The sequence below is a fragment of the Chiloscyllium punctatum genome, chromosome 19, assembly GCF_047496795.1.
Source record: "Chiloscyllium punctatum isolate Juve2018m chromosome 19, sChiPun1.3, whole genome shotgun sequence".
Taxonomy (NCBI): Eukaryota; Metazoa; Chordata; class Chondrichthyes; order Orectolobiformes; family Hemiscylliidae; genus Chiloscyllium; species Chiloscyllium punctatum.
The window spans coordinates 12,492,036-12,509,557 of NC_092757.1; positions in this window are offsets into that span (position 1 = coordinate 12,492,036).

Consider the following 17,522-nt stretch of genomic DNA (forward strand, 5'->3'; position numbering starts at 1 on the left):
GACTGTGAGGATGTGACACAAACACACAAACGGGGGAAGGGACACACACACAGCGAGGGAGGGACGTGCTGAGACACGCAGCGAGGGAGGGATACGCGCACACACAGCAAGGGAGGGACACGCACACACACAGGGAATGAGGGACAAGCAGACACACGGCGAGAGGGAGGACATGTGCACAGAAATTGAGAGGGTGCACGCACACACAGCGAGAGGGGACACGCACAGGCACAGCAAGGGAGGGACACCCGCACTCACAGCAAGGGGGGACATGCATTCACACACAGAGGGGAGATGCGCACACACAGTGAAGGGGATCTCCACAAAGAGCAATGGAGGGACACACACACACAAGGGACGGACACATACATACAGCAAGGGAGTGACAGGCGAACACACAGCCAGGGAGGGACATGCACACACAGCGAGGGAGGGACACACACACACATAGGGAAGGAGGGGCAAGCACACACACGCCAACGGGGAAGAAATGTGCACAGAAAGTGAGAGGGGACACACAGAGACACGGCAAAGGTGGGACACATGCACACACAGCAAGGGGGGACATGCACTCACACAGCAAGGGGGATATACACAAAAGCAAGGGAGACACGCACACACACGCGCGCGCGCACACACACACACAGAGTTAAGGGGATACAAGCAGACACACAGCGAGGGAGGCACACACACACACACACAGCGAGTGAGGGACACACAAACAGCGAGGGAGTGAAACGTACACACACACACGCACACACACACACACACACACACACACACACACACACAGAGTGAGAGAGTCACACACACTCACTGGAGGGAGTGAAGGACATGCACACACAGAGCAAGTGAGGGACACACACACAGCAAGGGAAGGAGATGCACGGACACAGCGATGGAGGGTCATACACAAACACACACAGCGAGGGATGGACACGCACACACACATACATACACAGCGAGGGTGGGACATACAGACACAGCGAGCCAGGGACACACAAACAGCGAGGGAGTGAAACAGACACACACAGTGAAGAAGGGACACACACACACAGCGAGGAAGGGAAGGACATGCACACAGAGCGATGGAGGGACGTACACACACAGCAAGGGATGGACACGCACACACAGCGAGAGAGGGACATGCACACGGCAAGGGAGGGACACACACACAGAGCGAGCGAGGGACACACAAACAGTGAGGGAGTGAAACATACACACACAGTGAGAGAGTGACACACACACACACACACACACACACACACACAGAGCGAGAGGGGGGAAGGACATGCACAAACACAGAGCAAATGAGGGACACACACACAGCAAGGGAACACATGCACACATACAGTAATGGAGAGTCATACACAAACACACACAGCGAGGGAGGGACACACACACACACACACACAGGGAAGGAGGGACACACACAGCGAGAGGGAGGAAATGTGCATAGAATGGGAGAGGTGGCACGCACTCACACGACGAGGGAGGGACACACGCACACACAGCAAGGGGGGACATGCACTCACACAGCGAGGGGGATATACACAAAGAGCAAGGGAGGGACACACACACACACACACACAGAGCGAGGGAGTGAGACGCACACACAGCAAGAGGGACTCACACACGCAAAGCGAGGGAGGGACACGCACACATACACACAGCGTGGGAGGGACACACAGGCACAGTGAGGAATTGAAACGCATACATATACACACACACACACACACACACACACACACACACACACACACACACACACACACAGTGAGGGAGGGACACACACGCATGCGCAAGCACACAAACACAGACATACACAGTGAGAGTGGGACACGCACACACACACAGTGAGGGAAGGACATGCACACACACAGTGAGGGAGGGATATACACAAACACACAGAGCGAGAGAGGGACACGCACATAAACAGCAAGGGAGGGACACGCACACACTCAGGGAAGGATGGACAAGCAGACAGACGGCGAGGGGGTGGGCATGTGCACAGAAATTGAAAGGGGGCACGCACACACAGGGAGAGGGGACACGCACAGACATGGCGAGGGAGGGACACACGCACACACGGCCAGTGGGGACAGGCACTCACACAACGAGGGGCGATGCGGACATACAATGGTGGGGATACGCACAAAAAGCAAGGGAGGGACACACACACACACACACACACAGCGAGGGGGTGACGCGCACACACAGCAAGAGGCGCGCACACACATAGGCACAAAGCAAGAGAGGGACACGCACACACACACAGAAACAAAGCAAGGGAGGAACACACACACAGTATGGGAGTGACACGCATACACATACACACGCACACACACATACGCACACACAGCAAGGGAAGGACACTCACATAAACTGTAAAGGGTCACACATACTCACAGCAAAAGGGGACACATACACACAGCGAGGGATGGACAAACTCATGCTCAAGCACACAAACAGAGACACACAGCAAGAGAGGGGCACGCACACACACAGCCAGTGAGGGACATGGACGCACACAAACACACACACACACACACACACACACACACACAGAGCAAGAGAGGGACACACGCGCACACAGCGAGGGGGGAAGACACATTCTCACACAACGAGGGAGGGCCAAGCACACATGCACACCAAGAGGGACACACACACGCATACACAGAGCAAGGGGGGAATCTCACACATACACAGCGAGGGAGACACACACACACACACACACACACACACACATACACACACACACACAGAGGAAGGGACACAAACACAGTGAGGAGGGACACACACACACACACACACACACACACACACACACACACACCAAGGGAGGGACACGCACACACATACAGCAAGGGAGGGACAGGCACACACACAGCAAGGGGACACACACACACAGCAAGGGGGGACGTACACACACAGCGAGGGAGAACACACAAACTATTGTTCAGTACATTGAGTGTAGGATTTGGGATGTCATATTGTGATTGTACCAATATTCGTGAGGCCTCTTCTGCAAAACTCTGTCCAGTTCTATTCACCCAGTTATAGGGAGGATATTATTCAGCTGGAAGGGGTTCAGAATTGATTCACCAGGATGTTGCTGGGTATGGAATGCTTGAGTTCTGAAAAATGGCAGGAGCCTCGAGATTGAGAGGTGACCTTATAGAAGTTTATAAGATAATGAGAGATTTAGATGGAGTTAACGTTGGCTGCATTTTCCCCAGGATGGGGGAGTCTCAAGAGAAGGGTCCACATTTTTAAGGTTAGAGGAGAGAGATCTTCAAAAGAACGACATGAGGGTCAAATTGTTACAGAGGGCGGTTTGAGTGTGGAATGAACTTCTTGAGGAAGGGGTGGATGTGGGTACAATAACAACGTTTTTCGGACATTTGGTTAAGTACGGGAATAGGAAATGTTTGGAGCGATATGGGCCAGCAACAGGCAGCTGAGATGGGTTTAGTTTGAGATTAGGTTTGGTACCAACTGAAGGGTCTGTTTCCATGCTGTACAACTCTGACAAGAATATAGTTTTGGTCAATTATTTGAGAAACACTGTGATGGAAAGCTAGGGAAATAAAGACCAATTAGCCAGATGTCAGTGATGGGTAGGTTGTGGAAATGATTCTGCCAGTCAGGAGTTACATGCATTTGCAAAGCAAGGATTGATGAAAGCTAGTCAGCACAAAGTCAGGTCTCTTTAACTTTGTCCGTAGAAAGTCAGGTCTCACTAACTTGATTGCTTTTGTTGAAGTGGTGACCATACATTGTCTACAATAAAGTCAGCAGGACCTTTGACAGGGTTTAGATTGATATACTGGTTCAGAAAGTTAGATCACATGGGATCAGGGAGAGCAAGCCAACTGGATACAAAATTAGCTTGACAGTCGGAGACAGAGGGAGGTGGGAGAGGATTGTTGTTCATACTGGAAGCCTGTGACCAGCGGTGTGCTTTAAGGATCGGGCTGGGTCCACTGATATGTATCATATACACAAACGATTTGATTGAGAATATAGGAATCATTGTTAGTAAGTTTTCAGATGATCAAATTAATCGCGTCGTGTGCAGTGAATATGGTAATCAAAGGGGCTCTTGAACAACAGGGCCAGTGGACCAAGAAATGAAAGATGCAGTTGACGTATGGTGTTGGGTTTTGTTGAGACAAACCAGGGAGGACGAACACAGTTAATGGTTTGGCCCTGGACAGTGTTGTTGAACAGAGAGACACCACGGGCTGCAGTTACAATGTTCCATGGAAGTGGCATCACAGGTGGACAGGGTGGGGAAAGCAGAATGACGTACTTTCCTTCATTGTCCAGAGCTTTGATATGATTTGGAGACATTTGTAACATTGACCTAAATATTTGCCTTCGGCAGAGGAGGCTATGGATTGACCTTATAAAGGTTTATAAAACCATGCGGGGCCTCTGTAAGGTGAAAAGCCAAGGGTAGGTGAGTCCAAAACTAGAGGGTATAAACAGGAGGTGAGAGAGCAAGGATTTAAAGAGGGAGCTGAGGGGCAACATTATCCACAGAGGATGGTGCATAGATGGAACAAACTGCCAGGGCCACATGGAGAAACGTAGACAATAACAACATGGAAAAGACATTTGGGGAGATACATGGAGAGGAGAAGGTTTGAAGAGATAAGGGCCAAACGCAGGCAAATGCGACACGTTTAGTATAAGAATCATGGTCAGCATTGATGAGTTGGAGTGAAGGTTCTGTTTCCGTGCTACATGACTCTGTATGCAGTTAAAGAGGAGGAGACTACTGAGATAAGACATGTTGTAGACACGGAAGCAAGTTACAGCGATAGGAATGGTAGGCTGGAATGCAGTACGTTTCAAATTAGTGAAATGACAATAAGGAAGGGAGGAGGTTACAAAGATAGCAACTGTTATAGGATTTAAAAAAATATTGAAGACATTGGTCACCAAGATATGACATAGATTCAGTGTTACAGTGTGGTTAGTCTTAGTACAACAGACCTCATATTATGGGCAGGGATTGAGCCTGGGGTATGTCTGTATTGTGCTCCCCATTCAGCACTGTATCTATGACATGTCCTGTTAGCTGATGTTTGGAGCCCCCTCATTGCTCTCTGCTCTGTGTACTGTGAGTAATCTTACTTCACTGCAGGATTAATTGAAGGCTCCAGATCCCCCTGCTCTTTGTCTCTCTGGCTGACCAACCATCTTCAATGTGATGATTGACCAGACATCCAGCAGTTGGGAAGTCTATTGAGTCAGGACCTTCCTGAGTACATGTAGGAGACAGGGAGATAGACAGAATGTTAAATTAGACTGATGCTGTGAGGGTTACACATAGAAAATGGCACTGTGTCCCACAGGGATCTGGAAAATCTCAGTTTCCATCGCTGGCCTGTGCTGCTGCGTCTCTCTGGAGTGGAGAATTCTGTTAGCTCAGGATCTGGAGATTCTGAGTGAGAGACACTGACAGAGGCAGCAATTAGACCCACACAGTGAGGGATACCACATGGAGAGAGACTGAGTGATATCACCAGAGTGCTGGAAGGTATCAAGATCAAACAATTGTGTTGGAAGAACAGGTTTAGCTTCATGATGCACTGGTGTCAGGGTTCAGGGATGGGCAATCATTGAGCAGGTGAGGTGATGGCCGAGTGGTATTACTACAGCACGTATCCAAAACCTCAGCTAATGTACAGGGGAGAAAGGTTTGAATCCCACCATCAGAAATGGTGGAATTTGAAATCAATAATTTTAATAATAGTTATTAACAATCCACATGTAAGTGTGAGACCATTGCTGAGGTACAAAACACCCAACCACTTGTCCTTCAGAGATGGACATCTGCCCATCTTAACATGCATTGCACGACATTCCTGAAGAAGGGCTTATGCCCGAAACGTCGATTCTCCTGTTCTTTGGATGCTGCCTGACCTGCTGAGTTTTTCCGGCAACACATTTTCAGCTCTGCACTACATAACCACAGCAAAGTGTTTGCTTCTCAATTACTCTCTGAAATGGCTGAGCAAGCTACTCAGCTCAATGGCAGCTAGGGCTGGACAAGAAAGGCTGGTCAGCCAGAGACACCCACATCCCCTACCTGATTTATAAAAAAATCCAATAGGATGGTCCCACTGAAACCGTGCTGGGAGCAGTGTCCTGGCCAATCATATCAGTAGGTTTATGGACAGGGTTTTAAACTGAGAGAGGATGCAGGGACAGTGTTCAGGTGAAAGGAGCTTTCTAAATCCAAAGAGAAAAGGTGATGCATCGGAACAGCATGGGAATTTGGCTGAAGACAAGCAGAAAGTAACCGAAAGGGACAGAGTTTAACTTAACCTGTACATCAGCGAATAGGTATGTGACAGAACATTTTGGGAAAGAGTAAATTATGTATTTTTTTTCGCATGGACAAGGTCTCTGCAATAAGGATTTGTGACACAGAGATAAAAGAAATTTAGACACCAGGGAGACATGGTTACAGGGCGATCAAAAAGTGAACATAAGTATTCAATAACTCACAACCTTGCAGAAACTCAGGCAAAATGCGCAACGAGAACTATAATGGATAACAAAGGCATTACAGAGAAAGCATTTGGCCGCAGATCATGAAGTAGATTCAGTCTGAGTGTAAATTCTGGCTACTACTTGCCAAGGACAGAAACAGCAGAACACTTTTAGCCACCGAACAGCATTTCATTGCACATCACTGCATTAAACAGGAATCAATTGGAATTGTTTAACAAAGATATTGTGATAATTTTGGGAAACTTCAATATTCGCATAATCTGGGAAAATCACACTGACAACAGTGATAGTGGAAGGGGAGTACAGATAATTTTTTTTTAGTGTTTCTTTGAATAACACATTGTGCAACTAGCTAGGGACAAAACTATGTCAGATCGATGGTTGTGTGATGAAACTTAGTGAATGAGTAATGTCACCTGGAGAGATCCTCCAGGAAATTGTGATAAAGTGCAGTTTAAAGAAATATAAAGTTTTAGAGTGAATCACAGAAAGGACAAGTTACAATGAAAAACAAAAATAGCCAATTGCCTAAATTTGACAGGAGAAGTGACCAAGGTAAATAGGTTAAACAGACTGGATCATGTATCTGTAAATGAACAGTGGAAAACATTTGAAGGAACAGTGTACATCACTCAAAAAAAGTACATTCCATCGAAACAGACAAAACCTCAACAAGAAACTCACTCCTGTCCCTCACTCAGGACAAAATGGATCATATTAGATTATGAGGCAAACAAGATCAGCAAAACGTGCTTAAAATCCAGAAGTGAGAGCGTGCTTTAAGAGTAAGTTTTAAAGGGATTGCAAAGGGTCTGCGAGCAGGAAGCGGGCAGGTGGAACGGGAATCATTGTCAGGGTTTAATGACATGACAGGAACAGGTAGAGATGAAGGTGCTGGAGGTGGTGAGAGTGTTACAGAGAGTGGCCAGGACCTGAACGGTTTTACAAAGCCATTACAGATTGCTGCAGCTGGAGGGGTTTGCAGAGATAGGGAGGGGCATTGGAGGGAGAGGATCAACCAGCTGCTCATCCAAAATCACACATCAGTGACCACAGGATTTTTCTACGCACTATTGACCATCCTCAGGCCATAGGATTACTCACACACAGTATTGACCATTCTCAGCCCACAGGAGCATTTACATAAAGTATTTACGAATTACAGGCCAGAGGATAATTCACACACTGTATTGACCGTCCTCAGGACACTGGATTATTCACAGATAGTATTGACCATCCTCAGGCCACAGGATTATTCACACACAGTTTTTAGCATTCACAGCGCACAGGATTATTCATACTCTATTAACCATGCATAGGCCACAGTATAATTAACAAACAGAAATGACCATGCAGACCACCGATTATTAACACACAGCATTGACCATCCACAGGCCACATTATTACTCATACATAGTACTGACGATTCACAGGCCACAAGTTTATCAACACACAGTATTGACTATTCTCAGGCTGCAGGATTATTCACACACAGTATTGCCCATTCATAGGTCTCAGGATTATTAACACACAGTATTGAACACCCTCAGGCAACAGGATTGTTCACACACTGCATTGACCATCCTCAGGCCACAGGAGTATTCACACACAGTATTGATCATTTTCAGGCCACAGGATTATCCACACACAATATTGACCATCCTCGGGTCACAGAATTTCTCACACACTGTATTAACCAGCCGTTGTCCACAGGATTTTTGAACATACTGTCTTGAACATTTACAGGTCACAGGATTACCCACACACAGTATTGACTACCCTCAGGCCACAGGATTATTCACACACAGTATTGACCATTCACAGGATGCAGTATTATTAAGAAATAGTATTGACTATGCACAGGCCACAGATTATTAACACACAGTAGTGACCATTCAATGGCCACAGCCTTATTCCCGCACAGAATTGACTACCCTCAGGCCGCTGAACTATTCCCATACAGTATTGACTACACTCAGGCCACATGTTTATTCATGTATTGAGCGGTCACAGCACACAGAATTATTCACACTCAGTATTGACCATCATCAGGCAAAGGTTTATTCCCACACAGTATTGATGATTCACAGGCTACAGGATTACTCATACACATCATTGACCATCATCAGTCCGGACGATTATTCACATACAATATTGACCATCCTCAGGCCACAGGATTATTCACATCCAGTATTGACCATTCACAGCTCACAGGATTATTCACACACAGTATTGACCATTGACAGTCCAAAGGATTAATTGTACATCGTGTTGACCATTCACAGCCCACAGGATTATTCACTCACAGTATTGACCATTCACAGCCCACAGGATTATTCACACAAACATTGACCATTTACAGGTAACAGGATTATTCTCACACAGGACTGAACAACCTCAAGCAACAGGATTAATCACACATCGTATTGATCATTCGTAGGCCACAGGATTACTAACACATAGTTTTGATCAAACTCAGGCCAAGGGTTATTCACACAAGGTACTAATGATTCACACGCCAGAGGATAAGTCAAACACAATATTCACCAACTTCTGGCCACAGGAATATTCACAAACAATATTCAACATTCTTAGGGCACAGGGTTAATCACACACAGTATTGATTATCCTCCGGCCAGAGGATTAATGAACACACGGTTTTGACCACTTACAGGTCACAGGATTATTCACAGACAGTACTCACTATCCTCAGGCCACAGGATATTTCACACACAGTATTGACCATGTTCAGGCAACAGGAATATTCACACACAGTATTGCCCATGCACAGGCCACAGTATTATTCACACACATTATTGAGCATTCATAGTACACAGGGTTATTCACACACAATATTGAGCATTCACAGTGCACAGGATTATTCAACACTTCGTATAGTCCATCCACAGGCCATACTATGATTAACAGACCACAGTATTAATGGTTCACAGGCCACAGGATTGTTCACACACTGTATTGACCACCCTCAGGCCACAGGATTGTTCACACACAGTATTTTCCATCCTCAGGCCAAGGGTTATTCACACACAGTATTGACCATCCTCAGGCCAAGGGTTATTCACACGATTTACAGGCCAGAGGATTATTCACACATGGTATTGACTATTTACTGTCTAAGGATAATTCACACATAGCATTGACCGTCACAGGCCATAGGTTTATTCACACACAATATTGAACACCGTCAGGGCACAGGATTATTCCCGGTATTGACCATCATCAGACCTCAAGATTATTCACACACTTTATTAACCAGCCTCCGGCCACAAGATTATTCACAACAGTATTGACCATCCACATGCCACAGATTATTAACACACAATATTGACCATTCACAGGCCACAACCTTATTCACACACAGTATTGACTATCCTTAGGCCACTGGTTATTCCCACACTTTATTGACTACTCTCAGGCGACAGGTTTATTCATACAGAGTATTGAGCAGTCACAGTGCACAGGATTATTCACACACAGTATTGACCATCCTCAGGCCACAGTATTATTAACAAACAGAAATGACCATCCACAGGCCACAGGAGTTTTCACCCGCAGTATTGAACAACCACAAGCAACAGGATTAATCACATAGTTTTGACCATCCTCAGGCCAAGGGTTATTCACACACAGTACTGATGTTTCACAGGCCAGAGGATTATTCACACGTGGTATTGACCATTCATTGTCCAAGGATAAATCACACACAGTATTCACCGTTCACAGGCCACAGGATTATTCGCACACAGTATTGACCAGTCTGCGGCCACAGGATTTTTGAACCCACTGCCTTGTCACTTTAAAGGCTAGGATTATTCACACACTGTATTGCCGATTCACAAGCCACAGGATTAGTGACAAACATTATTGACTATCCTCAGGTACCAGGATTATTCACACACGGTATTGATCATTATCAGGACACAGGATTATTCATATACAGTATTGACTTATCTCAAGCCAGAGGATTTTTCACACACAGTATTGATGATCCTCAGGCCACAGGATTATTTTCACAAGGTACTGACCATCATCAGGCCACAGGATTACTCACCCAATATACTGACCATCCTCACACAACATAATTATTCACATGAAGTATTGACCATCATCAGGCCACAGGATTATTCACACACATAGAATTGACCATTCTCAGGCCACAAGATTATTCCCACACAGTATTGAGCATTCATAGTTCCCAGGATTATTTACACACAGTATTGACTATTCTCAGGCCACTATTCGCACACAGTGTTGACCATCCTCAGTACACAGGGATACTAAAAAAAAACAAACATTCCCAGGTCACAGGATTACTTAAACACAGTATTGACCACCATTAGGCCACAGGATTAATGAACACATTGTCTTGACCATTTACAGGTCTCAGTTTTATTCATACACAGGTTTGACCATTCTCAGGCCACAGGATTGTTTACAGTGTATTGATCACTCTCAGGCTGCAGGTTACTCACGACAGTACTCACTACCCTCAGGTCACAGGATTGTTCACACACAGTAATGACCATGCAAGGGTTATTCACACACTGTATTCAGCATTCACCTTGCACAGGATTATTCACACACAGTATTGACCTTCCCCAGGCCAAAGGATTATTCCCACACAACTGACCATCCTCAGGCCACAGGACGATTCCCACAGAGTTTTGGCCATCCTCAGGTCACAGGATTGTTCACAAATAATATTGACCACCCTCGCGCTGCAGGATTATTCACACACAGTATTCACCATTCACAGTCCACAGCATTATTCACACACAGCGTAGACTGTTAACAGACCACAGGATTATTCACACAGAGCATTGAACAACCCCAGTCAACAGGATTAATCGCACTTAGTTTTGACCATTCTCAGACCACAGGATTGCTCACACACAGTATTGACCATCCTCAGGCCAAGGGTTATTAACACACAGTATTGACCATTCATGGGCCAGAGGATTATTCACACATGGTATTGACCATTCACTGTCCAAGGATAATTCACACACAGCATTAACTGTCACAGGCCACAGGTTTATTCACACACAATATTGAATATCCTCCTGGCACAGGGATATTCACGGTATTAACCAGCCTCCAGCCACAAGATTATTCACAACAGAATTGACTATCCACAGGTCACAGATTATTAACACACAGTTTTGACCATTCACAGACCACAGCCTTATACATACACAGTATTGACTACTCTCAGGCCACAGGTTTAGTCACACACAGTATTGACGATTCGCAGGCCAAAGGACTATTCGCACATGGTCATGACCATTCACTATCCAAAGGATTATTCACAAACAGTATTGACCATTCGCAAGCCACAGGATTATTCTCACACAGTATTGACCAGCCTACGGCCACTGGAATTTTGAACCAACTGCCTTGACAGTTTACGGGCTACAGGAATATTCATACATGGAACCAACCATTCACTGTCCAAAGGATTATTCACACACTGTGTTGACCATTCTTAAGCCACAGGATTAATGAACACACTGTCCTGACCATCCTCAGGCCACTGAATTATTCACACATTGTATTGATAACCCTCAAGCCATGAGTTATTTAAACACAGAATTGACGATTCTCAGGCCAGTGGATTATTCACACAGAATATTGACCATTTTCAAGTCACAGGATTGTTCACACACAGTGTTGACTAACCTCAGGCCATAGAATTATTCACACACAGTATTGAATACCCTTAGGTCACAGGTTTATTCACGCATGGAACTGACCATTCACTGTCCAACGGATTATTCACACATTGTATTGACCATCTTCAGGCCACAGGATTATTCACGCACAGTATTGACCGGCCTCAGGCCAAGAGTTATTCATACACAGTATTGATAATCATCAGGCCACAGGATTATTCACATATGGAACTCAGAATTCACTGTCCAAAAGGATTATTCACACACTGTATTGAACAACCTCAGGACGCAGGAATATTCACAAAAAGTATTAAACAAACATTCTCAGGCCACATGATTATTCACACACAGAATTGTTCACCCTCAGGCCAAGGGTTATTCACACACAGTATTGAAGATTGACAGGCCACAGGTATAATGACACACATTATTGACCATCCTCAGGCAACAGGATTATTCTCACACAGTACTGACCATCCTGACGCAACACAATTATTCACACATGTTATTGATCATCCTCAAGCCACAGGGTTATTTTCACATGATATTGACAATCATCGGGCCACAGGATTAATCACACATGGTATTGACCATTCACTCTGCAAAAGATTATTCTTACACAGTATTGACCATCCTCAGACAACAGGAGCAGTTCACAGAGTATTCATCAACTCAGGCAACAGGAGCAGTTCATGCACAGTATTGACCATCCTCAGGCTGCAGGATTATTCACACACAGCATTTACCATTCACAGCATTATTCGCAAACAGTATTGAACAAGCTCAGGCAACAGGATTAATCACACATGAAACTGACAATTCACTGTCCAAAGGATTATTCACACACTGTATTGACCATCCTCAGGCCACGGGATTAGTGGCACACATTATTGACAATCCTCAGGCAACAGGATTAGTCAATCGCAATATTGACCATCCTCACGTAAAGAATTATTCACACACAGTATAGACCACCCTACTGCCACAGGATTATTCACACACTGTATTGACAATCCGCAGGCCACAGGATTATTTTCACATATTATTGACCAGCCTCCAGCCACAAGATTATTCACTTACAGTATTGACCAACCTCAGGCAACAGGAGTATTCATAAACAGTATTGAGCATTCATAGTTCCCAGGATTACTTAAACACAGTACTGGCAATCCACAGTCCACACGATTATTCACACACAGTATTCTACATCCTCAGGCCTGAGGATTATACACACACTGTATTGACCAGCCTACTTCCAAAGAATTTTTGAACCTACTGTCTTGTCAGTTTACTGGTCACAGGATTATTCACACAAAGTATTGACTATCCTCAGGCCAAGGGTTCTTCACACACAGTATTGACACTTCACAGGCCAGAGTATTATTCACACACAGTATTGACGATTCATAGGTCACAGGATTACTCACACACAGTATTGACCACCCTGAGGCCAAGGGTTATTCACACACAGTGTTGACGACTCACATGCCACAGGAGTGGCGACACATATTATTGACCATCCTCAGGTACCAGGATTATTCACACACGGTATTGACCATTATCAGGACATAGGATTATTCATATACAGTATTGACTTACCTCAAGCCACAGGATTTTTCACACACAGTATTGATGATCCTCAGGCCACAGGATTATTTTCACAAGGTACTGACCATCATCAGGCCACAGGATTACTCACCCAATATACTGACCATCCTCACGCAACAGAATTATTCACATAAATTGTTGACCATCATCAGGCCACGGGATTATTCACATACAGCATTGACTATCCTCAGGCCACAAGATTACTCCCACAGTGTTGAGCATTCATAGTTCCCAGGATTATTCACACACCATATTGACTATCCTCAGGCCACCAGATTTGTCACACACTTTATTGACCTTCCTCAGGCCCAAGGATTATTCCCACACAGAACTGACCAACCTCAGGCCATGGGATAATTAGCACACAGTTTTGGCCATCCTCAGGCCACAGGATTCTTCACAAATAATATTGACCACCCTCATGCCACAGGATTATTCACACACAGTATTCACCATTCACAGTCCACAGCATTATTCACACACAGCATAGACTGTAAACAGAGCACAGGATTATTCACACACAGCATTGAACAGCCCCAGTCAACAGGATTAATCGCACATAGTTTTGACCATTCTCAGGCCACAGGATTGCTCACACACGGTATTGACCGTCGTCAGGCCAAGGGTTATTCACACACAGCATTGACGATTCGCAGGCCAAAGGACTATTCGCACATGGTAATGACCATTCACTATCCAAAGGATTATTCACACACAGTATTGAACAGCCGACGGCCACTGGATTTTTGAACCAACTGCCTTGACAGTTTACAGGCCACAGGAATATTCATACATGGAGAATCATTCACTATCCAAAGGATTACTCACACACTGTTTTGACCATTCTCAAGGCACAGGATTAACGAACACACTGTCCTGAACATCCTCAGGCCACCGAATTAGTCACACATGGTATTAATAACGCTTAAGCAGTGGTTTATTCACACACAGTATTGACGATTCACAGGCCAGTGGATTATTCACACAGAGTATTAACCATTTTCAAGTCACAGGATTGTTCACACACAATATTGGCAATCCTGATGCAACACAATTATTCACGCACAATATTGACCATCCGCAAGCCACATGATTAATCACACATGGTATTGTCCATTCACTGTGGAAAGGATTATTCTCACACAGTATTGACCATCCTCAGGCAACAGGAGCAGTTCACAGAGTATTCATGAACTCAGGCCACAGGATTATTCACGCACAGCATTGACCTTTCAAAGCACACAGCATTATTCACACACAGTATTACCCATCCTCAGGCAACAGGATTATTCACACGCATTATTGACCATCCTCACGCAAAGAATTATTCACACACAGTATAGAGCACCCTAATGCCACAGGAGTATTCACACACAGTATTGAAATTCCGCAGGCCACAGGATCATTTACACACATTATTGACCATCCTCAGGCTATAGGAGTATTCATAAACAGTATTGAGCATTCATTGTTTCCAAGATTATTTAAACACAATATTGACAATCCACAGTCCACAGAATTATTCACGCAAGTATTATCCATCCTCGGGCTACAGGATTATTCACACACTATTGACCAGCCTACTTCCACAAGATTTTTGAACCCACTGCCTTGTCAGTTTACTGGTCACAGGATTATTCACATAAAGTGTTGACCACCCTCTGGCCAAGGGTTATTCACACACAGTATTGACCAGCCTACGGCACCAGGTCTAATGAACACACTGTCATGACCATCCTCATGCCACAGGATTGTTCACACATAGTATTGTAGAACCACAGGCCAGAGGATTATTTACACACCGTATTGATGCTTCACAGGCCACAGGATTATTTACACTTAGTATTGACGATTCGTCGGTCACAGGATTATTCACTCACAGTATTGACCATCCTCAGGCCAGAGGATTATTCACATGGTATTGACCATTATCAGGACATATGATTATTCATACACGGTATTGACCATCCTCAAACCACAGCAGTTTTCACGCACAGTATTGACCATTCTCAGGCCACCAGATCATTTTCACACAGTATTGACTGTCATCAGGCCACAGGATTAATCACACACTGTATTGACCATCCTCACGCAACAGAATTATTCTCACACTGTATTAACCACCCTCAGGCCATAGGATTATCACACACATTATTGACAATCATCAGGTCAGGATTACTCACATACAGCAATGACCACCCTCAGTCCACAAGATTATTCCCACACAGAATTGAGCATTCATAGCTCCAGGATTATTTACACACAGTATTGACCACCCTCAGGCCTCAGGATTATTCCTACACAGTACTGACCATTCACATGCAACAGCCTTATTCACACAGAGTATTGACCATCATCAGGCCAACGGATTAGTCGCACATATTACTGACCATCCTCAGGCAACAGGATTAGTCACACACAGTATTGAACATCCTCACGCTACAGGATTATTCACACACAGTATTGACCATTCTCAGGCCACAGGATTATTCACACACATTATTGACCATTCACAGTCCACAGCATTACTCACACACAGCACAGACTGTTCACAGGCCACAGGAATATTTACACACAGTATTGACCATTCACAGTCCACAGCATTACTCACACACAGCACAGACTGTTCACAGGCCACAGGAATATTTACACACAGTATTGACCATTCACAGTCTACAGCATTGCTCACACACAGCACAGACCGTTCACAGGCCACAGGATTATTCACACACAGCACAGACTGTTCACAGGCCACAGGATTATTCACACACAGTATTGACGATTCACAGGCCAGTGGATTATTCACACATGGTATTGACCATTCACTGTCCAAAGTTTTATTTACACACAGTATTGACCAGCCTCAGGCCACAGGATTATTCACAAACAGCATTGACTACTCGTAGGTCACAGCATTATTCACACATGCTATTGACCATCCTCAAGCCACAGGATTATTTTCACATGGTATTGACAATCCACAGTCCACAGGATTATTCACACAAGTATTCTCCATCCTCAAGCTGCAGGGGTATACACACACAGTATTCTACATCCTCAGGCAACAGGATTATTCACACACAGTACTCTACATTGTCAGGCCTCAGGATTACTCACACACTGTATTGACCAGCCTACAGCCAAAGAATTTTTGAACCCTTTGCCTTATCAGTTTACAGGTCTCAGGATTATTCACACAAGTTATTGACCATCCCCAGGCCACAGTATTATTCAAGCACAGTAAAGATCATCCACAGGCCAAGGGTTATTCAATCACAGTATTCACCAGCCTCAGGCCGAGGAATTATTCACACACTGTATTGACAATCGTCAAGCAACAGGATCATTCACACAGAGTATTGACCAACCTCAGGCCACAGGATTATGCACAAACGATATTAAACATTCTCAGGCCACAGGATTATTCACACACAGAATTGATCACCCTCAGGCCAAGGGTTATTTACACACAGTATTGAAGATTCACAGGCCAAAGGATTAGTGACACACGTTATTGACCATCCACAGGCAAAAGGATTATCCACACACAGTATTGACCATCCTCAGGCCACAGGATCATTCACAAACGATTTTGGCCATCCGCAAGCCACAAGAATATTGTCAGATGGTATTGACAATCATCAGGCCACATGTTTATTCACATAGTGTATTGACCATCCTCAGGCCACA